Source organism: Equus asinus, chromosome 7, assembly GCF_041296235.1.
Source record: "Equus asinus isolate D_3611 breed Donkey chromosome 7, EquAss-T2T_v2, whole genome shotgun sequence".
Lineage (NCBI taxonomy): Eukaryota > Metazoa > Chordata > Mammalia > Perissodactyla > Equidae > Equus > Equus asinus.
In genome coordinates, this window is record NC_091796.1 from 106021037 (window position 1) to 106047125 (window position 26089).

The window sequence follows — 26089 nt, forward strand, 5'->3', positions numbered from 1 at the left end:
CATTTTCATTTTGCCTAAAGGACTTTGGTTAACATTTCCTTCGCTGCCAGTCTGCGGATGATAAATTCTTCTGGATTTTGTATGTCTAAAATCCCCTTTGCCTTTGAAAAGTATTTTCCCTGGGTATAGGATGCTAGGTTGAGAGCATTTTCTTTCAGGACTTTAAAGATTTTGTTCTTCTCACTCACATCCTTTTCAACGAGAAAGCTGCTGTCATCATTATCTTTGTTTCTCCATACGTATTGTGTCTTTTTCTATGGCTCCTTATAACCCTTTTTCTTTGTTGGTTTTACCCAACTTGATTAAGATGCACCTTGATGTGGTTTTCATCATTTTTCTTGTCCTTGGAGTTCACTGAGCTCCTTGAATCTGGAGGTTGATAGTTTTCACAGAATTTGGAAAATTTGTGGCCATTATTGCTTGAAATGTCTTTTCTATCGCCTCTCCTTCCCCTTGTTTTCAGGGCTACCAATTCCATTTGTATTAGGTCACTTGAAGTTTTCCCACAGATCACTGACGCTCTATTCTTTTTTTTTAATTCTTTTTTCTGTGCGTGTTTCATTTTTGATAGTTTTTATTGCTGTGTCTTCAAGTTCCTTAATCTGATAGTTTCTATTGCTGTGTCTTCAAGTTCCTTAATCTTTTCTTCCACAGTATCTAATCTGTTAATCCAACCCAGTGTATTTTCAGTCTCACACATTGTAGTGCTCATCTCTGTGTTTAATTCAGGTCGATTTTGTATCTTCCATGTCTCTACTTAACATTATTAATGTACAGAATGCAGTTATAACAACTATATTAATGTCCTTGTCTGTTAAATCTAATTTGTGTGGTGGGTCCATTTTGATGATTGGTTGATTATTCTCCCCATGATGGGTCGTATTTTCGCGCTTCTTTGCGCGACTGGTAATCTGTGCTTGAATGCCACACACTGTAAATTTGTGGCAAGTAACCTCATTGGGTGCTGGATTTCCTTTATGTCTGTAAATATTCCTGAGTTTTCTTGGCATAACTTGAGGATGACAATAAGCTACTTGGAAGAAGTTTATTCTTTCAGGTCCTGTTTTTGTGATTTATTATGTGGGTCTGGAACAGTGCTCAGTCTAAGTCTAATTATTCCCGGCTACTGAGGCAAGAACTTCCTGAGAATTCCACCAGTGCCCTGTGAGTTATGGGTTTTTCCAGTCTGGCTGGAGAAAACGGGAACTATTCCTGGTCCTGTGTGCATGCCTTTTGGATGTGTTTTCCCCCAACTCCAGGTAATTTCTTCACATGCGTGTACTGATCGTGCTCTGCTGGCTACTCTGGGAGGACCTCCTCTGGATTTGCTCCGTGTGGCTTTCTGCACCCCAGTGCTATGCCCTGAAAACTGCAGCCACGTCTTTCTCCCCAGATTCTCAGCTGCTTGTCCTCAACTCGGCGAGTCAGCCAGGCTCCGTCTGCATTCCCCCGCCCTGTGCTGCAGCCCGGAAACTTTGTCAAAGCAGTAAGTAAGCTGGGGCAATCCCAGGGCTCGCTCAGTCATTTCCCATCACTCAGGGATCTTTGTCCTCTGTTGCCGATACCCAGTGACTTGAAAACTGTTGCTTCATATCTCTTATATGGTTTTTATTTTTTAGTTTTCTGGTTGTTTCAGGCATGAGGATAAATTCAGTCCGTGGGACTCCATCTTGTGTGGAAGGAGAAGCATCAAAAGAAGTATTTGTATCCACTTTGGGGATTAAAGGTATAATTTACAGACAATAAAATAAACCCATTTTAAGTTTCCAGATACGTTTTCCCAATACTAATGGTATATGTCTCCACCTTACTGAATCTTAAACGTTCTTTATATATTCTAGATACGGGATGTTGTGAATATGTGTGATGAATATTTTCTCCCATTCTTTGTCTTGCCTTTTCGTTTTCTTAATAGTGTATTCTGAAAAGCAAGTTTATACTTTTGATGAATTCCAAATTAATTTTTATAAATGTTTAATTCATATATATGTGCCTTATCTGAGAAATCTTCGCCTACTCCAAAGTCACAAGATTTTTCCAACGTTTTCTTCTAGAAGTTTTATTCTTTTAGATTTTAGGTACAGGTCTACACTGCACTTGGAGTTAACGTTTTGTATATGTCATGAGACAAGAGTCAAGTTTCATATTTTCCCATATGGATATCCCGTTATGTCAGCACCATTTGTTGAAAACATTTTTCTTCCCCCACTGAACATTGTTACTTTTACTGCAACTCAATTGGCCATATGTGCCTGGTCTATTTCCAGACTCTCTCTTCTGTTTCATTGATCTATATATCTACCCTTACGCCAATACTGCACTATTTTGATTCCTGTAGCTTTATAGTAAGTCTTGATATTGACTATTCTAGGTCCTTTGTGTCTCCATGTAAGTTTTAGAATCAGTTGTCAATTTTACCAAAACCAAACACTTTGAAGGTTTTACTGTGCTTGCCCTGAATCTATAAATTAATCTAGTGATAACGGACATCTTAACGTTATTGAGTCTTCCAGTCGACATGTTTTATTGAATTTATCCCTAATTATTTGAAGTTTTCCTTATGTTACTATAAATTAGTTACCAGTTGATAGAAATATTATAGGTATCCTAAAATCCTGCTAAGCTCACTTATTAGTTCTAGTAACTTTTAAAAATACGTTCCATAGGATTTTCTTCTTACATAATCAGTCATTTGTGAATAGAGGTGGTTTTATTTCATCTTTTTCTATCTGTATGCCCTTTATTTCTTTTTATTGCCCTTATGGGACTGGCTATGACCTCCAATAAAATGTTGAATAAAAGTAGCGAGAGTGGACATCTCTGCCTTGTTCCTCATTTAAGGAGGAAAGTATTCAATCTTTAACCATTAAGCATGATGTTAGCTGTAGGTTTTTCAAAGATGTTCATTATCAGATTGAGGAAATTCCCTTCTATTTCTAGTTTACTGAGAGTTTTTATCATGAATGAGCATTGAATTTTGTCATATAGCTTTTGTGAAGCTATTGAGATGATCATATGGTTTTCCTCTTTTGTTCTGTGAATATGATAAATTACATCAATTTTTTTTAATGTTAAACCAACCATACATTTCTAGGGTAATCCCAATTGATCACAGTGCATTGTCCGTTTATTATATTGCCAGATTTGATTTGATAATATTTTGTTAAGGATTTTTGCTTCTAAATTCTTGAGAGATATGGTCTGTAGTATTCTTTTCCTATAAATACATCATCTGGGTTTGGCTTTGGGCTAATACTGGCCTCATAAAATGAGTTCAAAAGTTTTTCCAGAGGCCAGCCCAGTGGCATAGTGGTTAAGTTTGCACACTCCACTTCGGTGGCCTGGAGTTGGCAGGTTCAGATCCTGGGTGTGGACCTACGCACCACTCATCAAGCCATGCTGCGGTGGTGTCCCACATACAAAATAGAGGGAGATTGGCGCAGATGTTAGCTCAGGGACAATCCTCCTCACCAAAAAAGAAAGTTTTTCCATCTTCCTCTATTTTTCTGAGTTTGTGTAGGATTGATATTAATTATTAATTAAATATTTGCTATAATTCACCCATGAGGTCATCTGAATTGGAATTTTTGTAAGAAAGTATATTAGTATAAATTCAACTTCAGTAATAAAAATAGAGATATTCAGTTGTTTTATTTCTTAAGTCAGTTTTGGTTATTTGTGTTTTTCAAGATATGCATCCACTTCATCTAGGCTGTAGAAAGTGTGGCCTAAACTTGTTCATTGTTTTGCCTTGTTATCCTTTTAACGTCTGTAGGATTTGTAGTGATTTCCCCTCTCTCACTCCTAATGTTAGTAATTTGTGCCTTTTTTCTTCTTTATCAGTCTTGCTAAAATTTTATCAGCTGTATTGATCTTTTCAAAGAATCAGCTTTTGGGTACCTAAATTTTCTTTATTGTTTTTTCTAATTCCTATTTCATTTATTTCTGCTTTCACCTTTCTTATTTTCTTCTTTCTACTTAGTTCAGCTTCAACATGCTCTTTTTACCTCTATCTTAAAGTGGTCATTGATTTGAGGTCTTTCTTCTTTTCTAATGTAGACATTTAAAATGATAAATGTTCCCACTAATCAGTGTTTTAGCTGCATTTCACACGTTATAATACATTGTGTTTAAATTTTCCCTCAGTTCAAAATATTTTTTCATTGCCCCTGTGATTTCATTTTTATCCCATAGGTTATTTAGAAGTGTAGATTAAAATTCTGGCATTTCAGAGATTTTGAAGATTTCTTTCTGTTACTGACTTATAACTTAATCTTATTTTGGTCAGAAAACATTCTATATGTTTTCTTTTCTTTTTTTAAAAAATTGAATGACGTTTTCTTTATGACCCAGAATAAAGTCTATCTTGGTAAATGTTCTGTGAGCACCTCACAAGTGTATGTTCTGTAGATTTGGGACGGAGTGTTCTATAAGCACCAATTAGGTCAGGTTGGTGGAAAGTGCTCTTCGAGTCTTCTCCATCCCTATTAATTATCTGTATACCTTTCTATCAACTACTGAGAGACAAGTGTCGAAATCTTCAACTTCACCTGTGAATCGATTTCTCTTTCCAATACTTTCAGGTTTTGCTTCACTTATTGTGAAACTCTGTTATTAATTGTGCATGCGTTTATGATTTTTATGACTTCTTAAATAATTGACACTATTATCATTATGAAATATCTTTCTTTTGCCTGGTAATCCTCTTGGTTCTGCAGTCTACTTTGAATGATAACAACAAAGTCACTCAAGCTTCCCTATGGTTCATATTTACATGGTATATTTTTTTCCCTCCTTTTATTTAACTCTCTGCCTTTGTATATAAGGTAAGTCTGTCATAGAGAGAATACACATAAGTAATTTTTTAAAAAAATAAATCTGATAATCTCCACCTTTTAATTAGAGTGTTTGGACCATTTTCTACTTCATGGACGTATCAACGTTACTGTCTTGCTATGTGTCCTGTTTGTTCTTGGTTCTTTTTCCCCTTTTGATTAACCATATTTCAGCTTTTCATTTTTTCTGCATTATTGACCTCTGAACTATGCTTCTTTGTTTTCTTCTTCTGGAGGGATGCTGTATGATTTGCAGTATGCATCTTTAACTTTACAGTCACTTTCAAATAATATCATACCACTTGACATATAATCTAAGAATCTTACAACAGTAAACTGCTATTTCCCACCCCCTGTCCTCTGTGTTTTTGCTGTCATAAATTTTACTCTTAAATACGTTTTTTAGAAAACCATAATTCATTGTTTTTTCTTTGTTTTAGACAATCAGTTATCTATAAAGAAATTTAACAGCAAGAATGCTTTTTTTTTTTTTTGGCTGAGGAAGATTGGCCCTGAGCTAACATCTGTGCCAGTCTTCCTCTATTTTGTATGTGGGATGCTGCCACAGCACGGCTTGATGAGCAGTGTATAGGTCCATGCCTGGGATCCAAATCCACGAACCCTGGGCCACCAAAGCAGCATGCACAAGCTTAACTGCTAAGCCACCAGGCCAGCCCCAAGAAAAAAATTTTTATATTTTCTTACATATTTACTATTTCCACCTTTCCTCATTACTTTGGGTAGATCCAAGTTTCCATCTGGTATCATGTTCCTTCTGCTTGAAGAACTTCTAACATTTCCTATAGAACAGGTCCACTTGCAACAAATTCATACAGGTTTTGTTCGTCTGGAAAAGTGCATATTTCAAATTCACTTTTGAAATATATTTTCTTTGGGTGTACAATTCTGGGTGGACAGTGTTTTGTTTCTTTCTTTTTCTTTCAAAACTTTAAAGATCTTGTTCCATTGTCTCTAACTTGCATACGTTCTGATAAGAAACCTTCAATAATGTTTTCTTCCTTTATTTGTAAAGTGTCCTTATCTCTGGCTGCTTTTAAGATGTTTTCTTTACACTAATTTTCAGCAATTTGATTATGAGTTTGTGAGTGTGTGTTTATTCTGCTTGGAGTTTGTAAAGATTCTTGGATCTATGAGTTTATAGTTTTTATCAAAGTTGACAACTTTTACCATCATTACCTCAAATATTTTCTGTTTCCTCCTCCTTGCCTTCTGGGACTTTAATTATATGTCTGTTGGACCAGCTGAGAGCTTCCCACAGGTCACTGAAGCTCTGTTTCTTTTCTTTCAGTCTTTCATTTGGGACGGCTCCTGTTGCTACAAATTCAAGTACCCCAATCTGGGTGTTCACCCTTCCACGTCAAATCTACTGCTAATTCTATCCAGTGAATTTTTTTATCTCAGATGTTATGTTTTCCATATCTAGAAGTTCCACTTGGTTCTTATTTCTTGTGTCTTCCTTATTTATCCTCATTACACTCATGTTTTCTTTTACATCCTTAAGCACATTGCCCATATTTATAATAGCTGTTTCAGTGTCTTTTTTTGCTAGTGTCATCATCTTTGTCACTTCTGGGTCTGCTTCTATTGATTGATTTTTCTTCTGTTTATGGGTCGAATTTTCCTGCTTGTTGGCATGTCTAGTAAATTTTGATCAGATTCTAGAACTGTGAATTTTATGTTTTCACACGTTGGATTTTGTTGTATTCCTAAAAGAATAGCAGACCGTTGATTTACTTTCAAATCGCTTTTGAGACTTGTTTTGAAGCTGCTTTAAGGTGAGTTTAGAATATCCTGTCTTCAAGAATATACTACACTTCTGATTCTTTATGAGCCATCCTCTCTATCCAGTGAGGTCTCTCTCCTCTGGCTGACAGGGTCTTGAATCAGTCTTAGTCCTGTGTGAGATCTCAGGGTTGTTCAGCTTACAGCTCCCTAGTAAATTTCCTCTTCCCAGAAGCTGGTCTTTGCCCAGCCTCAGGGAGCTTAACCTGGTGTAAACACAGAATAGTATTCAGCCAAAGACTCAAGGAACTCCTACCCTATTTCTGGAGGTCTTTCCCTGAGTGACTCCCTCCTCTCTGGTACCCTGCCCCATAAATTCTGTCCACTTACCCCAACTCAGTTATCTATCTCTCAACTTAGTAAGACCACCAGGTACTGTTTAGATTATTTCTCTTCGTACCGTGACCTAAAATAGCCTGCATGTGCAAAGCCAGGGCAATCTTTGGGCTCATCCCATTTTATCCCCTTCTCCCAGGATCACAATCCTGTACTTACTGATGCTTAATATGTGAAAAAATTGTTTCACGTATTTTATCTAAGTTCAGACACATCAGCCCCTCACGGTCAGAAGTAAAAGTCTAATGTTAGAATCTTCAAAGAAATACAAGATGTGGATTCGACTTTGGGAAAGAAAACAGAGAGATGGCATCGTATCAATCAGAACCTGAGCTTCTGTCATGCACTCAGAATTATGTCAGGTGCTCTAAGGGACACAAATATGTATTATTTTGTACAACTGCACAAAATAAGTGTGCGGGCATTTCACAATCTACAAAGAATGTTCAACTCCATATTTAAGTCTGAAACTTCCTCTGCGAGCCATTATGTACTGCTATGAGCATTTTGTGAAGGAGGTTCATAGAATGGTCCGGGGCATGCACAGAATACCTGGGCTCGAGCCTCAGCTCCATCACTCACCAGTGTGTGACTTTCCATTGAAACCTCCATCTGTCTTCTGGATTGTGATCTGTTCACCTGTTTTATGTCATTTTTCTCTCCTTTCCTCCCTTCTTTTAGGTTAATTTCATGCTCTTTACTGCCCCATTCCCTCCTTTATTAGCCTGTTAATTCTTACTATTTTTTAACAGTTACCCTCAAAATTAACATCTCATTATAATTAATACTTTTACTACTTCGTGGACAATGCAAGGACCTTAGAACACTTTGACTTCATTCACTTCCCCGCTGCCTTTTGGCAATTGTTTTCATGTATCTTAATTCTCTCTATATTTTAAATTCCACAGGATATTATTACTATCATTGTTGCATACGTCAAACATTCATTTTTGTTTAGCCACATATTTTCCTTCTGTATTGCTTTTTATTCCTTCCTGCACCTGTGTTCTTCTGCGGGGATCATTTGCCTTTTGCCAGAAGAATGTGGTTTAGTATTAGCTTTAGTGGGTGTTTGCTAGTAACAATTTTTTGTAGTTTATGTTTGTTTGAAAATGTCTTCATTTCACCTTTTTGAAGGATAATTTGGCTGGTATACAATTTGAGGCTGGCAGTCCTTTTCAGCACTTTGAAGATAACATTCCATTGTTTTCTGGCCTCTATTGTTTCCATTAAGAAATCAGCTTTAAATCTTTTTGTGGTTCCTTTGAAGGGAATGTGTCTTATGCTTCCGGCTTCCTTTAACTTTTTCTCTCTGGCATCGTCTTCCAGCAGTTTGACTGTCATGTGCCCCAATGTAGTCTTCTTGGTATGTATATTTTGTGGGGTTCATAATAATTCTTGAGTCTGTGGCTTGATGTCTTTCATCATTTTTTGATAAGTTTGTAGCTGTTATAACTTCAAATATTGCTTCTCTCCCATTCTCTCTCTCTCTTCTCCTTCACAGACTAAAATTACCCAAATATTAGGCATTTTCACTATTTCTCAAATATCGCCTGATTTTTTTCTAAATTTTTCACCCTCTTTTTTCTCTCCACACTTCAATATAGCTATTTTCTTTGTACTGTACCTCTCAGTTTTCTCACCTGTAAAATGGGCATAATAACAAGACCTAACCTATAGAGTTGCTATAGGGATTAAATGGAACCTGTTAATACATGCAAACAACTTTTCCAAATGCCTAAAACATCACTATTTTTGTTATTCACCTTACTCACATGGGAAAACTCAGACTTGGACAAGTCAGGTAACCTAGTCAAAACACACAGATGGAAATCTCCCTCCCGAAAGAAGAGATGGTTTGAGCTGGGCCTTGAGATGGTTTAAGCTTGACCGGCTATGGATGGGTAGAGAAAAGAGAAGGCGTTCCTAGGGGAACCTGAAGAGACTAATCAGATGGCGGTGGACTGAGGCTTCAGAGAGAACTGAAAGCGATGGATGACCACCCAGGGCAGTGCAGACTAGCAGAGGTCTTCTTTAGGGTACGAGGTCAGCTGCTCCAACAGTACCCCAGGATAACAGCAGCTTAAACAAGATAGAAGTGTATTTACCTCTCACATAACATAACATGTGTGAGCATAAGCAGCTCTGGGTATTTGAAGTGCATTAGAGACGCTCACTCAACAGAATGGCCAGATGGATTTCAATGGCCAACAAGAATGCTTATGCTGGGACAAAGAGCACATCTCTTCTGAGAAGCTAGTCAGAGGCTGGATCCAATAGATAGCTCTCCCCATGGAGGAGGCAGCACGTCCTGCTCAGCTTAGTTAACACTGCATGAACCTCTTTGTCGAGAATCAACTGCCAGTCTCTTCCTGCAGCTGTCCATCACACCAGGTCATTCTTTCTAAGATGGAACTAAGAACATGTTACGCTCATAATTACAAAACAAAATAAGAAGGGAAAACCCAGCAAGTTGCCCCCTTGCCTACCAGATAAAGTCCAAACCCCTTAGTTAAGCATTCAAGGCCCACCATAACCAAGCCCCATCTTGTCTACCCCATTTCACCTGCTGCCACTTCTCCAGAACCCCACACAGGGCAATCTTGTTTCCCTAAATAAACCACATACTCTCACACTGCAACCATTTTGCTGAGGACCCTTTTCATTGCTCTGCTTTCTAGAGAACTCAAGAGCTCATTCTATGCCTCCAAGAAGGACCACAAGCAGTCAGCGCACACCTGCCGCTCAGCCACTGCCGCACTGATCCACGTAGACTGGTTTCCTGTCCATCTCAAGGAGAATGTGTTCCAGGAGGGCAGGAGCCAGGTCTTCTCAATGTGTGGAGCCTCAGCCTCCAGCCAGGCGTAAAGCAGGTGCTCATGGAATATGGAAGGAGAAGGCAAAAGCAGAAGTGCTGTGGACTGAGTGTTACCCCAATCCGTATGTTGAAGCCCCAACCCCCAGTGTGATGGCATTTGGAAGTGGGGACTCTGGGAGGTGATCAGGGTTAGATGAGACATGAAGGTGGAGCCTCCGTGGTGGGATTGGCACCCTGATAAGGGGATGAAAAGACCAGAGCTCTCTCTCCATCACGTGAGGACACAGCAAGAAAGTGACCATCTGCAAACCCGGAAGGGGACCGCACCAGAATCAAATCTGCTGGCGCTTTGATCTTAGACTTCCGGCCTCCAGAACTATGAGAAATAAATGTTTGTTTTTAAGCCCCCCAGTCTATGGCGTTTTGTCACAGCAGCCCGAGCTGACTAAGACAGGAAGAAGATGTCGTCCAGCGTGCTGGGCTGCCATGAACACCTGTCAGGAGACAGGAGATGGAGCACATCCAAGCGTTCAACTCCCAGCTTCTCAGGAGCAACACAACAGCCCACTGGCTCGTCTTTCATCATGCCCTACGTTCACCAGATATTAATTGGATCCCATTATATACAAGACTGGTTTCACAGAGACAATTTTTCTCCGTTGCCCCGGCTCAGTTCTCTGCCCACTACCTGTGTAAGAATCCTCAGTCCGTGCAGCCTCAGAAATTCCTGCTCTCAGCAACTTGAAATGAATCCAAGAGCAGAACAGACAACGGTTGGCAGCTTCAGAGACCAGGCTCTGAAGCGAGACATGGCATTAAATAAGCGTATCCAGAAAAAAAAAATTATATAATACATGGAAATTAGTCCAGGAAACAGCCTATAGTCTTCGCACCCTGAGATCCAAGGAACAGCACGAGCCTGGGAACTACCAAATCTGTCCATCGCAGGCGCTGGAATTTAGCTAAAAGGTAAACCGGTATTTGTCAGGGATTTCAGTTGTCACTGTAAACAATTAGCTCCTAGTAAAAATGAGTTTCATCTCCCATTTCACTCCATCTTTCTTATTATCACTCCATATTTCTTATTTCTCCATCTTTCATCTTTCTTATTTGAGGGTCTAGCTTTATCTTTAAATATCAAGCATCTTAAATACTGAGATGATTTAAATACTCATGGTGAGATTAGACCGATAAAGTAGTCAAAGTCCTAAGGGAGACAGTCTTCTCTCAGGGCCCCTTTAGCATGTGATCAGTTCCGGACAAGGCTTTGTAGACAGGTGAGACCTGGTTTGGTGGGAGGAAATGGGGAGGATTTTCCAAACGTCAGAAGATCCACAAACACTGAATTCCTGAATTAGAAAGAAACTTGGAAAGAAAAGCATCCCAACCTCTCATTTTAAAGCCTCAGGACTCAGAGATGGAGAGATGCTTAATAAATGTGTGAGGACAGGAGGGCATTCTCGGACATGGGTACCAATGAAAAGACGGACGATTTCATCACTCTCTAACGCTCTCTGCCCTTGAGCCCACTGGGATCCTGCCGAATTGTCCCCATCTTAACAGCTCCTCTTAAAAGGAAAAGAATGGGCACATCCCATTTGGCTAAAATGTGGCATGGGATGACTTGCCATCAGGTAACGCCAGAAACAGGACAAAATTTTCTAAAAGGATGTAGCCAAGGACCTTGGCCCGTTGAGGACACGTTATAAGTGGAAAGAAGAGCTTCTGCCTGCTTTTTTAATTCATATTTAGTTTCAGTAGACATTTTGTATTGTTTTAACATGTTTTTTGAAAGAGTGTAAAAGAGAAACTTACATAAGCCTTTGGATGAGTTCCCTAAGGAAAGAAGAAACCTTAAATGTCAACTTGCAGTTAATAAAGAGCAGATACTTCTTCAACAGGACGGCCCTTCACAGGCTGGACCCCGGAGGGCTACCACCGAGCGGCGAGCTGGCTATTCACGAGAAGAGGTGCTTGTCTCCCCAGGGTACTATGTCAACTTTTTGAGAATCAGATTTCAACCATTTTGACTTTAAGAGTATCCGTTGATTACCAGGAAGAGTTATGCCTCAGGTGAACCAAACCAGGATTTTCCACAAGCTATGTTAAATATTCTTCACCTAAGTCTCAGCCTACACTGTCTATTTTTGCAACTTCTCGTGAGTCAAATTACTTCAAAACAAAAAACACGTATACTTGAAAAGATTGGTTATGTTATCCCTATCTTTTCCAATATGGATGTCAAGTATCATGGAAGGCAAGGGGCTTGCTCAAGGTACTGACAGTGTATTAGTCAGGATAAGCTTGACTATGCTGCAGAAAGACAACCCCCCAACTCAGTGACTTGCAACAACCCAGTTATTTTCCCTCACTCTGTGGGGCCATCGTGGGTGGGCTGGGAGCTCTGTTTTGAGTCGTATCATCTTTAGTCTGGAGAACTGACTGAGAACCCCATCTTGGTCATGGGCAGCCCGCATCTAGAGTACTGCGGGTGACTGGTGGTACCCTGGTACAGAGGGAGCATGGCCAATGGTGCTCTGGCTCACAGTCCACCCTGACGTCACGGCCGCTCACAGTCCACTGGCACAGTCATCTAACTAATATTGGGTGGAAAAAGGCAATCCTACCATGTGCCAAGAGAGAGCCAGGACACCACATTATATAGCAGGTGTCTTAGAGCCAGAAATGGGACCTCTGTCTATCTGATCACACAGTCTGTGTCATTTCCACTATACCACGCAAACTCTGCAGTTGCACTATTGTTTTTAATTAAAAAGTTTCAATATTATATACTTCATCCTCTCCTCTAAGAGATTTATAAATTGAGAAGATTGAGGCATAAAACCTGAGTATCTCTTAATCCACACCTGGCTTTAATTCATGTCTACAGAGCCCCTCAGAGAAGAGCTGACAGATAATACACTAGATACTCAGTTAAATTTGAATAGCAGATAAACAACAAAAAAATTTTAGTATGAGTATGTACCAAATAGCATCAGACCTACTTATACTAAAAAAATTATTCGTTGCTTATCTAAAATTCAAATTTAACCAGGCATCTTCCTGGCGGGAGGGTATTATTTTTACTTTGTTTTGTTTTGTTCTGTTTGCTAAATCTGTCAACCTTACCTCAGAGGTAGGGCCACCGTCCTACCAAACAATGCATGAAAGGATAAGAATTAAAAAACTAAAACCATTGGAAAATATGTGAGGCCAAGGGAGGGCTGATACCTGCTAGGGAGCCAGGAGCATTCCCCAGATAATCCCACAGACCTGGAGGAATTCCCACTGGAACAATGTCTGTGTCCCCACCGCTCCTGGCTCACCATAAACCCTCAAAGAATGCTGCTTGCTGGGTCTGCTGAGCCCACTTCCGAATCAAGCAACAGCTTTGATGGACACCTCCATTCCACATCGGGTGGCCTTTCGGAACCCAAAGAGTTGGGCCTAGTTTTACTTGACTCGGTATTTCCCAACAACCAGCACATGACCTGGTACAATGAAGACCTTGTGAATGTTCACTGAATAGGATTGAAATGGAAGGAAAGATGGAAGGAAGGAAGGAAGGACGGAGATAGCATGGGATCCCATTCTGATTGAACATTTCAGAAAACCCCTATATGCCCACCAGGGCCCTCAAGACGGCGCTCAATGAATGCTGATCGAACCGACGCATGCTGCTTCCCTCGGAGCCGCTGTTAGCCCTTATAGCACCTGCGTGGGATCAGTAAGTGGCATCCCCTTCGGGCAGACACAGCTCCCAGATAAAGGGGTCAATGAGAGACACAAGCTTTGACTTGCGCCAACGGGGCCAGAACACGCCCCCCATCCTCCTTGGATAGCAGCAGGGTGCCAGGGCCCACAGCCTGGCTGGTAGCATGAGGGGTGGGGATTTCAGCCTCTATTCACTTCTCAGCCAGGCATCTGTGTGCACCGCACATCTGCACGCGGGTCAGACATCCCTCCCTTCTCTCTAGGTCAGTCTCCGGTTTCTGGTGGAAACACTGGAAGGTGCCCTCAGATGTGGACTTTCACCCTTTGAAGGACATTGTTTCTGCTCATGTTTTCCACACTCACCAAATGAGACTCAGAATTGAGAGAGAAAGAGCAAAACAACCACACACACACACACACACACACACACACAGAGTAATTGCTGGGTGTGAATTGCATGTAAGGTAACAATTCCACTGGAGTGGTGTCTGAATGGAGCTAATCCAATTAAATATTTTCCAGATGGAGCTAATGGAGTATACATTCTCCTCACTTATTTTCACTTTTTTACTGTCTTCTTGGTGTTTTTGGTGCTGCTTAAAAATGATTTAATGAAACAAAAAAAGACATTACAGGGTTGAGTATAACGAAATGAGGAGGATTGCAGCTAAGGCTGACACTGACTCTTCAGTTAATTCAGTTGCACCTAATTATCTTGTTGCTTTGCAATCCAGCCCTTCTCTCCATCAACACCAGCTTCGGGAACACCCCTGATAATTGCAGAGCAGCCGCAAGCCGATATCTTAAAGATGAGATGAGTAATCCTCAGCACTCTAATTTTTCTGCCATGTCCCTGAATGCCTATAAGTGTGTGGAAGAGAAAACTTCAGAACCCAGCCTTTTTCTCTTAGGTTTGTGAGATATCTGTGACTGCATTTCCCATCATGCATCTCCATAAATAAACAGTGGACGCTCTTTGTCCACTTAGGAGGTGACGGCCAGTTTTAGAGGAACCACTCTGATAACTGGACAGAGATGAGAAGAGCCATCTTAGAATAACTAACCCCAAAATCTCCGCAGAAAAGAATATACACTGAGACGCCTACCAGCCTTGAGCAACTCTTGGTTTGGGGAAAGTGATTTGATTGTTTGATTTCTCTGGCCAGTTAGTCCAGGTTTTTACAAATTTTCCTCTGTGCCTATGCTGCTTTCTGTAACTAGAAATGTTTTGAAACACTCCGAAACTCCTCTAAACTTCAAAATTATACCCTAAAGTCAAATATGCAAGGAAAGCGGGACTTCTTTGTTTTACCTTCACTGCAGTTTGGTTTGGGAAAACGTGGTTTTCAGCCATAGCAAAGAAAATTATCTTCAGAACTCGAGCTGTCTTTGGTGAAATGTTTTTCTTTCACCAAATATGTTTCCATGAAATGTTTTCTAGCAGCTGGCGGAGTCAGCCGGCTCAGCTCTGAGTTTGAACACACCCAAGTCTAGAGTGAATTCCTGGGACCCTCACTTCTGGGTCTTAAGAGTGATCTGGTCCTGAGCTATCAGAGGGACCGGTGCAAACTGCCCAGTGAGCAAACAGAGGGAAGAATGGAGGTTTTTTTCCAGACAGCAGCGTATGAGCAGAGCCATAAAATGGCAAAGGACAAGAACCCTCTAGGAGAGGCACATGCGGTACCAAGGAAAGAGAAGAAGAAAAAAGGTACCTAACCCAGGAGATTTAAAATTAGACTGAATAGAACAGAAAGCTGAGCTGGGATGTTTTGAAGTAGTATGAATATGTATGTACCCTCCTCTCTCTGACTTCACAAATCCAGAATTTTCTGTTATTGGATACAAGAGTGGATCAAAATAGAGGGAAGTTATGGAAGGATGAAGCTCTCAGCCTTTCGCCCACCTGACGTAAGGCTTGATGATGCAAACCCACTATGGCTGATGCACTGGCATGAGGAGCGTGGCTCCCAAGCCAGATGGCCTGCATTTGGATTCTGGCTCTGCCGCTTAAAAACTGTGTGACACTGAGCAACTCCTTAACCGCTCTGTGCCTCAGTTTCTTCATCTGTAAAATGGAGCTAATAAGGACATCCTACTTACTCTCCGTTGTGAGAACCAAATGAGTTACTACCTGTAACGTTCTGGGAGTGGCCGGTGTGTAGAAAACCTTCATTTAGATTCAAGTATCCATACACCTTTAGGTCACGTCCCAATGTAAATCGTTCATTAGTAGGATCTCGCTTCTTTCATCGACCTAGAATCATGCAATATTAAGATAAATGAGACTGGAGTTCTTGGAGCCAGGCATAAATGCCCCTGGTAGTGGGAGTGTCCCGGCACGGTTAACCATTGTGAGCACGTGTTGAGTCCTTTACACACAAGGCTATGAAGTAGGGTTATTCTTCTCATGTCACAGAAAAGCCAATGGAGGCACAAGGATGTTCAGTAATTTGCCTACACAGCCAGAGTCACAGAGCCAAGGTTCAAATGCTTACTGGTCCAGAGCCTGCTGTCTCTACCGCACGCTCTCCTGGTTGCAGCTGGACACATCTGCTCAGGGAGGGTGCTGAGCTCACGGAACACCATGATTTATCAGACAAGAGGGATTTGCAGAGGTTTTGAAAGAACGGAGGTCTGTGAACAAGAGCAGTGATTTGCACAAATAATGGAGCCATGTGCATTCTGAATATTCCTCTTAGAGAAGCCCTGGGGCTGAAACCAAGCAGCAGCCCTTCTGCGCCCTGGCTGGAGCAGGGGGCACGGGCCCTAAGCTCACCCTCAAGGCACCCGAGGCGAAAGCCCCAGGGACAGCGAATCCGCGTGGGCACCTGGGACACAGGGCCAATCTTCTCATTCTGGGGATGATACAGTGGGGCCCGGAGAGAGCAGAGGCTGAGATCCCAAGGGGCGCCCTTCCAGCTGATGCAGAAGGAAAGAAAAGCAAAGTCGCTGAGCCGGGGACACGGGGAGGTCTGTGTTGCCCCAGAAGAAGGACTGAGATGGGAACGGAAAGGGCGGAGACTGGGAAATTCTTGCGAGGGGTTCAAGACCTCTCCTGCCAGACCTGAGAAGGAACATTCCATGATGCTCTAAACAGAGCAGAAGGGGAGCAGAAAGCAGGGAGGTGCTCTCTGCTCTGTTATCTTTCCAGCACATTGCATTTAAACTATCAAGTGTTTCAGCCGATCTGCAGAAAATAAATTCTTTTTGCAGGGGGTGAAAGCCAGCTCTTTCTTCGCAGAAGGCCCTCCCTGCAGCTTCCATGGTTCCCACAGAAAACGCACGGGAGCTTTCTGCAGCTTCCCTTCCCCTCACCCTGGATCTGGAATTTACATAATCACAGGCAAATAAAATGATAAAAGCATACTCTTTCATAACAGACATATTGTTACTATTATTAATCTGAAGGCAAATTAGCTTCTGATTATAGGCATTAGTCAAAACCATGATCCTGTTGATTGTGAGGTAGGACTGATTTGTTTTTTTTTTTTTTTAACAAGGAGAAGAGCTGTTGTTTCAATGTCGGAAAATTACATAAAATGGCACTGGGAGGGAAATAAAGTTTGTGAAAGTCATGTAATCCTCAGTTCTCTCGGAAGATCTCAGGCATTCCAGCCTCTCCATTGCTGTCTGTCTAGTCAAATAGTTTATCCTAAAATTGATGACGCTTTTTTACTGCAGATCAACCTCTTCCTTTAAAAAGTATCTCCAACTGAAAAACATCCTTTACTTTAGACATTCGTGTGTGTCGTCGAGGTTTCTCCATCGTGTGAGTGAGGCATGCCTCCTTAGACAGCTCATTTGAGTCCACTGGCTTTGAACCGGAGAGATGCCCCTCCTTCACGGGGGCTCTGGATGGGGAGACAACCAGGAAGGAGACGCCTCCTCACCTGGTAGATGGAGAAACTGGAGCTCAAGACTGTTAAGAGCCCCGTGCAAGGCCCAACCACACGGACCCACCTGAGTGCAGAGCGGAGCAGGGCAGAGGGTCTCAGGGGCCCCCGCAGCACCAGGCCTTGGAGGCATGTGCAGAGGCCTCTCGTTTGGGGAGCAGCATCCACATGGCTTCTCCCTAGACTGATTCTGCAGTTCTCAACTGGGGCTGATATGGCCCCTGAGGGGACATTTGGCAGTGTCTGGAGACAGTCTGGGGTGCCATGACTTGGGTTGGGGGCAGTGTTTACCACTGGCATCTGGTGGGTAGAAGCCAGGCATGGTGCTCAATGTCCTACAGTGAATGCACAGGACAATTACACCCAAAAGAATTATCCGGCCCCAAACGTCAGAGGTGCCGCCGTTGAGAAAACTTGGTCTCAGTGAGCAGAAACCCTGTGCCAATTTCTAGTGGCCGCCACAGGCAGTGGAGGGGGTCTGTTTGCATCCTGTCCAGGCCTGAATGCCCAGGAGGAGCTCAGCGCAGGCGGGACCTGTTTCCTTCTGTTCCTCAGGATGCTCTGCGTTCATGATATCATTTTGGGTAGAATTACACGAGAACAAGGCAAAAACTGTACAATTGATTATAGCTATATGTTTGAATTTAGAAAGAATTCCCAAACAAAAAGGTCCCTCCCTCAAAACCTATACATAGAAACTTTTAGGGATGCAGATAAAATCACCAAATGTGTATCGATATGATTATTTCACACACTGGCCCATGTCCCAGCTGTGAGGTCAGGAGAAATTTGACGGAATAATTCACTGTCTTTTTTTTATACCTTCTCTTAGGTTTCGCTAATATACTGATAGGAAATCATTAAAATACTAGTAATTACTGTATGAGACGATATTTCATGAGACTATTTCATGGCTACTAGAGAGCACGTTAACAGTAAATAAGCTTTCCTTCCTTTAGCACTCTGGAATTAAAAAACAAAAAACTAATTATGTGCCCCAATCCTCAAAGAATTAAACATTTCAGCATCTCTTACAACAGGATATTGGCAAGGTTTTCTGCAAAGGGTCAGATAGTAAATATTTTTGGCTTCTCGGGTCACATGGTCTCTGTCGCAACGCCTGGACTCTGCTGCGGGAGCTCAGAGTAGCCAAAGGCGACGTGGAAATGAATGGGGCTGGGTGTATGCCAATAAAACTTTATTTACAAGAACAGGCCCTGGGAGGGACTTGGCCCCAGGACTATAGTTGCCAACTTCTGTCTTACAACATAGATTTCCAGAAAATAATACATTTAGGCAAAAAGAATAGGGGAAAGTTCAGAGTAAGCAATCGAAAACATGGGCAATAGTTCTCACTTCTTATAAAAAGCAGCTGCTGTACAACTTCCTTCCAGTCCAAAGGGACCCAGAGGTGCGCTGGACCGGCGTTTAAAGGGTGGACAGAAATCTGGAGGGAAAGAGGAACTGCGGCCACACTAGTTAACAATCTAGCGTCGTTACTTCCGTTTCTTTACTAAGTTTCCCTTTCAGTTTAAAGCATTACTTTTAATTCAGAAACCACCCTTCTCTCTTCACAGGCCAATACATGGGGAGGGGTCAGGTGGCAGTGCAGAGGCCCAGAGGCCTGGGTGACACCCTGTGACGGGGCCATGGGCAGTCACCCATGTGGTTTGCAGGTCAAGAGGCTGTTCCATCTGCAGAGATGCGTTTGGGATCATTAGCCTAGAGATAGGACACGACTAAGAACAGACGCGCCTCTCCCAGGCATACCAGGGGCCACGTGCATACCAGTTGCCTTACAGTAACCAGACGCTCACGCCACGCGGTAGGCCCCATAAAAGGCATCTTTTACGGACGAGAAAACAGAGGGCCTGGGAGGTGGCAAGGTGTGCTGGGATCAGGAAGCCAGGGCATGGACTCGGGCCGTGGCTCCTGCCTGTGCCCCTCACTGCCTCCGAGAGGATGCTGCTCTTCTCCTTCTCTCTCATCCCCCCACGCCTAATCGTTAAGGCTTTTTGTTTTATTATGGAGCATACACAAAACATCAAATTTACCATTTTAACCATTGTTAAGAATTGTCCCATCAACTCTCAACCTTCAGTGGCAGAAGGCCCCTCCCGGGTGTTAACTTCCATGGCCAGAAAACATTCTCACATAGAAAGACCCATAGGGCTGTCACTGTGCCCAGCAGGGGACCACTGGGGTGGACCGGAAGGATACAGGCAAGGTGCTGGCAGCATCCGCCAGGACCATAAAGGCACCAGCCACACAGGTGGGTTTGCGGTTTGTCGTTCATGGGGTTTGCCTCTCCCGCAGGGCTCTGAGCTCCTGGAAGGCAGGGCCCACCACTCATTTATCTCCTATCCCTGAGTCCCTGGCAGGTTGGGGCTGTCCAGAAAGTGTAGCAGACGAGTGCAGGAATGGCTCCGTGGGAATGAGACACAGGCTGGGTCTTTGAAGGAAAGGAGGCGAGAGGGGACTCTGGAAAAGCAGGGGAAGACGGTGGCAGGGGTGAGGTGGGAGTGGCCAGCATGGTGGTCCTGCCTCCCATCCTTCACTGTGGCCTCTGCATGGATCCCCTCCCACGCCCGCCTGGCCCTCCGCCAGCCAGCCTCCCCATCCTCTCTCATGCTGGTCTCTGCGGGAAATCGCGCCTTACCTAGCAACAGCTGCTACGGTGAGAGCTGATTTTCCTGATATTCCAAGGAGAAAGCACAGGGCGGCTACAACTCCCAGATAGTATTGAAGGGAAAAGCAGTTTTACTTCAAGGCCAGGCTGCGAGAGGACCCGGGTTTTCAAAACTGGAGCTGTGGTGCATTAAATGGCTAGCCCAGCAACACAGTGAGAGGTTCATGCTGATGGCGTCGTCAAGAAAAGGAGCAAATTCACACTCTCCAGTCCATGATGGTCCTTGTTCATAAGATTCCTGTTGCTCCCTGTTCCCATTCAGCTGGGTCAACATGTGCCTGTAAATTCCTCCCAAAAGGGAGATCATAACAGCATCAGCAGCCCCAGAAATGACAAACAACTCAAGTATGGAAGGGCAGCTGCCAAGCATTCAGCAGTGCTCATGTTGCACCAGAAAAAAATCAGATAAGAAAAATAAACCGAGTTGTGTGCATATTTCCTTAAATATGTATCCCATTTTGTGGTTCCTTCCAGTCTTTGGTGTAATGAATATATCCATTTGTCAAGGGTCACAGAGCAGCAGTCCTACAAAGCCACCTCGGGTTGGTGAACTGCGCTGTCCATTCTCTCCCTCCTCCAGAGCACAGGGTGGTGTAAAGTTCAGAACAGAGAGCCACTGAGGTTCATTTTCCTCCTGGCCTCCTCGCTAAATTACTCCACAGCTGCGGCCAACCCATTTGCCTGCATCTTAGTCTCTCTATTGCATTTTATTGAGTTGGCAATACATATTTGCAGAATGCTTTGTCATCCTCAAGTGGAAGATCCTGGGTGACTTTTGCACAGCAGATGGTCCACGAGCTGGAGGGCTGTCACAGTCGCCTATCCTCCTTTGTTGGCACAGCTCAACTCCACAGGTAAATAGCAGTGGAATCAGAAGATGAGGTCGGCTAGGGAAGCCATGAGCCAAGATCCGTGGAACGGATGACGTGCAGACGGCTCATGCGAGGCTGAAGAAGCCACGCTTTGCTCAACAACACAGAGCTGGCCAGGGAAACAGGGCCTCCGCCAGCCTCCGGAGGCCACTCTTGGCCTGGCCGTAAAAGCCACAGCCGCAAACACTGACAAGGCAAGAAAAGAAGATGGTGAGAAAACAGCTCGCCTTTGCTTCTCAGCTTCCTCAGAAGATTCTGGAAGGGCGTTTTCCTATTCCCTGGAATGAGAGGCCCGATTCTTCTCTTGTTCGTCGGGAACCCATGACTGAGCATCTATTCAGGGCCAGCACTTGTGCCTAAAACCTGGCCCCCGTCTTCAAGGCGCTCACACTCCGATGACTTAAACCAAAAATGATGACACAGGGTGACCCACACATGACACTCTGCAGTCAAGATGATCTAGTCAAGGGCAATGGGACCCAGAGGAAGAGGCTCTGAATCCAACCAAGATAAACACCGGGAACAGCAGGGCCTCACCAAAGAGAAAGCCAGCTGCTCGCATCACATTTTTCCTTTTTTCTGCACAGTGTGCTTTCCAGGAGGAGAGAGCACGATGCTTAGATACTGATCTGCGACGGCAGGTACCCAAATTCTTAATGTGCTGTGGACCATCAAGAGTCAAAAATTATATTCCTGCCACTGAGGATAACATCAGGCACCGTTTCTGCTTAAAGAGGAATAAATTTCCCGTATCTGAAACCTGCTCGGGAGACACGAGGGGAGTCTGCCAGCCTGGAGACCCTGCAGAGGCCAGGAGAGAAGGCAGACCGGGTCCCAGCCCAGGCTGGCCACCAGAGGCAGTATCTTCTGCTCAATGGCAGAACAAACATCGCTGGGGAGCAGCAACTCCACAATTCCCCAGCAGGACGGACGCGGAGCTGTGAGAACCCCATGAGTCAATGGCGAGGTCACAGCGACTCTGGGTGGGGTTGTTCTTTCTCGCCCCTGCAACAGCATCCACGAAGTGGATGAATTTCTCCATTGTCTTGTTTTTAACTTTGCATTCTGGCCTCATTTATTTCTAATTGTTTTCTAAGCCTCTAAAAGGAAATACTGTTTTCTTTTTAGACCTGCTTACATTTAAATCCACTTAACTTTCTGTCTGCAGCCTGCTTCTCCTTGAAACAGCCCCATGCTCCCTGTGGAACTAGCACACCTGTTATCAAGTTGGGAGGCACTGGGGCCGTCTCGAAAGACTTGCCCCTCGTTGTTCAGGCAGGCTGTTTGTGGGAACTTATTTTTGTGGGTCTGTTTCTTCTTTGTTCAGCTGGCTGCTTTCTTATCCAATTGGTTGAGTATACGAGAGAATATCTCCAGAATCTGCACAGGATATTTTGGGCCAAATAAGGACAGGCGTTCAGGGTAGTTGATGGTTTGCTGGTAACAGTGGGAAAGATCACCCTTTATGAAGCACATGCCCAGAACCCCACGTGTCAGCCCATTTCATAATGCTCAAGGCTCCGCTGGGTATGCGTTATCACCCCACTTTATAGAGTAGGAAACTGAGGCCCAGAGACATAAGGTAACTTGTTCAAGTCACAAGCAACGACAAAACTAGGGTTCAAACTCAGGCCTCAGCCCCAGGGAAAGCCTCACGCAGTCAGCACTTCTCACCTCACCTCTCTGATTCCCATAACCATCCCAACGCCATCTGTTGGATTCTAGGACGTGCGTCCTTCTTTAAAAATGCAGATATTTTCATAAGGAAACAAAAAATTACACAAATACCTTTTTCTGCAATTTTTTAAAACTACATATTACGTTGACTGATTATTTCTTTATGGAATGAATGAGTATTCATTCCATGACTTCTGGGGCCAGAGAAAGAGACCTCTCTGCAACCCTGGCAGGATGTCGTTCTTAAACACATAAGCAATTTGAAACTCCACAATAAGTTGAGGCTTATTAGGTGGTTGTGGTTACTCTTACAAACGCACGTTAAACAGAGAGCTGGACAGCATCAAGAAGAGGCTTTCAGTCCACGACAACAGCGTCTCCACGCTCCCAGAGCAAATAGCCATCAAATTCCTTGTCAGGTCCAAGTTCATAAATGGATAAACCAATGCTTGTACTTCTGTAGCATCACCTAGCAGACCGCTTGTTTGCAATAACACCTGTTGAGCCTTTTAGGATTTGAGTCTGTGGCACTTGCTGAAGCATAGATTGCTGACTTTCCTTGAATTTTGCCTAAGGACTTGGCCGAATACAAGTGTAACATCTTTAAGGAAGGCTGAATTGAGACAGAAAGGCCAGGATTTTTCTCCAGGTGGAAATGGAGATTTACCATTTAAGCAATTGCCTAAATGTTGCTGTTGAGGTTTTATAAAGACTCACAGGGTTAAAAAAAAAAAAAAAAGCTAGTCCATGGATTCTGTACCAGTTATTATGTTTATCTTGGGTAAATTACCAACCCGTGAGTCATGCGTCTACATCGCCCTGCCCAGGGTCAAGAGAAGCATCACTCATAAGATGGATCTGGAAGAAGCTTTTCATGGTGCTCATATGCCAGGGGGCGGGGGGAATTCCAATGATAAACTCAGTGGGAAATTCGCCTTCTTACAACCAAATCCTTTCTGTTATTTCTAAAACGAAAACCATGATTCTGTCAAAATGTCATATAGCCTGACTAGCAAGATCAACCCAAGATAGAAATAATTGGGTCGCTGGTCTTCTCAACAGAAAGCAAAAGAATCTATGGAAACAAGGATGCTATTGGTTGGAGGTGACTATTTCCAAGTTGGGGGCAGGGAATAATATACAATTTTGACCTGTAACTGTCCTTTAAGGAGTCAGATTATCAGGTTTTCAATGACTGTACTTTCAAATTGTTATCAAGGTTCCATCATAGAAAAAGGAAGGAAATGTCTGAATAAAATGATGGTCTCAAAACGAAACTCCAAATTTTGGTTGCTTCAATGTGTCACATCTCATGAACGGTATTTGGAAAGACGGTGGATGGCTCTTTAATGCCTTACAAAGGGCTATAAATTTCTTCCATCAGCTTACAGTAAAAGGAAGATCAGAATTGGTTTTCCTTCAAAAATTCCCCATTCAGAACAACCTATCTTTTCCACAGATTTTTGTGCACACTCACACACAACTCGGACAAACAAGCTGAGCCTTCGGGCACTGCTGTATTCCTGAATATGCCAAAGGGACCCACAGACAAAAGGGGTGCCAGCATATACGGGTCTTTCTGTAATTTAGTGATGCACCTAGTAGGATTGGACGTTTTCGCGGGGGGGGAGCAGGTTGTATTTAAAACGTTTTAGGATATCTTTTAAACAAATTAGACAGGGGCCGGCCCCGCAGCCAAGTGGTTAAGTTCTCGCGCTCTGGTTCGGTGGCCCAGGGTTTCGCCGGTTTGGATCCTGGGCGCAGCCATGGCACCGCTCATCAGGCCATGTTGAGGCAGCGTCCCACACAGCAGATCCAGAAGGACCTACAACTAGAATACACAACTATGTACTGGGGGTCTTTGGGGGGAAGACAGAAAAAAAAAAAGAAGAAGATTGGCAACAGGTGTTAGCTTAGGCACCAATTTAAAAAAAAAAAAAATTAGGTCCAAAAGCCATAGAATTTCATTTTTGCCATCCCTAGAGACTCTTACATTCTTAAGAGTGTAATGTTAATTAATATTCTATTTGTACTGGGTTGAATAATGTCCCCCCAAAATTCACTTTTATCTGGACCTTCAAAATGTGTCCTTGTTTGGAAGTGGGGTCTTTGCAGATATGACTAGCTGAGACGAGGTTCCATTGGATTCGACTGGGTCCTTCTAAACAGATGCGTGAGTGGGAAACTCAGCTCTCCTCCTGTGCGTCTCTCCCTTCCTCTCGCACCACTACCACACTCACAATACTTCTGACGCCAGGTGTGTAGGGTTTTTCCCACACCAAGCGATTCTCTGAGACACTGGCCGGGTGTCCTACAATTCAATTCAATTCTGACACTAACCAGGGATAGCACAGACCCTCCAGGTTAAAGGCTCAGTCCCACGAGAGTGTCCCCCACTTCAGATGCCAATCGAAAGTAGCGGGTCTCCAGGTTGCCCACAACTCCTGTCCAACTTGGCTACAAATCAGAGGTTCCCACAGCCCCTCCTTGGAGTCGATTATTTGCTAGAACAGCTCTCAGAACTCAAGGAAACTTACGTACATTTACCAATTTATTATATACTAAAGGAGGTGATAAAGGATACAGACGAACAGCCAGATGAAGAGACACAGAGGCCGAGGGCGGGGAGGGCGCCGAGCGCAGGAGCTTCTCTTCCCATGGAGTTGGGGTGCGTCATCTTCCCGGTATGTGGATGTGATCATGCCTACGTGAGGAAGCCTCCATAAAAATCCCAGTAATATGGGGTTTGGAGAGCTTCCAGGTTGGAGAAACAGCCCCGTCCTCGAGCCCACCCAGAGTCGCCTCATTAGAACAAAAGACATTCCTATCACTCAGGAAATTCCAAGGCATTTAGGAGCTCAGCGTCAGACCTAGGGTCAAAGACAAAATATTAGAACAAAAGATGCTCCTACTGTGCCCTTATCGCTTAGGAAATTCCAAGGGTTTTAGGAGCTCTGTGCCAGGAACCAGGGGCAGAGACCAATATACATATTTTCTGTTATCTCTCAAGGAGACAGACACAGAAACACAAAGGGAAGAGGCCACATGAAGACCGAGGCCGAGCCTGGAGGATGAGAAACTATAAGCAGAGGAATGCCAAGCATTGCTGGAAACCACCAGAACCTGGGAAAAGGCAGGAGGGATCCTCTCCTCGAGGCTTCAGAGGGAACACGGCCCTGCTGGCATGTTAACGTCAGACTGCTGGCCTCCAGAACCGTAAGAGAATAAATTTCTGTTCTTCTAAGCTACCCGGTTTGTGGTCGTTGGTCCCAGCAGCCACAGGAAACTAAGACATTGTTGAAACATGTCTTTTAGTGAGGGGACTTACCCCATTCCCATATTTGGAGAAAGAAACGGAATAGTATGGGATGACCAAAACCATCTGAAGCTTTGGCAGTGGGTGGCATCTTTGGTTGCATATTAGAATCTCCTGGGAACTTAAAAAAATCCCA

General features: G+C 43.5%; 2 long non-coding RNA genes across 2 annotated transcripts in view; one reads left to right on the forward strand and one right to left on the reverse strand.

The window, feature by feature from the left end:
* Nucleotides 1-23908, reverse strand: part of LOC139045739 (uncharacterized) — a 58018-nt gene extending 34110 nt beyond the window's left edge. Inside the window, exon 1 of the long non-coding RNA XR_011504800.1 lies at nucleotides 20059-23908. This is a non-coding gene — a long non-coding RNA (uncharacterized lncRNA). The remainder of the gene's footprint in view (nucleotides 1-20058) is intronic.
* On the forward strand, nucleotides 1154-10625 carry LOC139045738 (uncharacterized). Its single transcript, XR_011504799.1, has 4 exons — nucleotides 1154-1259; nucleotides 1394-1486; nucleotides 1637-1726; nucleotides 9656-10625. It is a non-coding gene; the product is annotated as an uncharacterized lncRNA (long non-coding RNA).
* Nucleotides 23909-26089: the final 2181 nt, after the last annotated feature.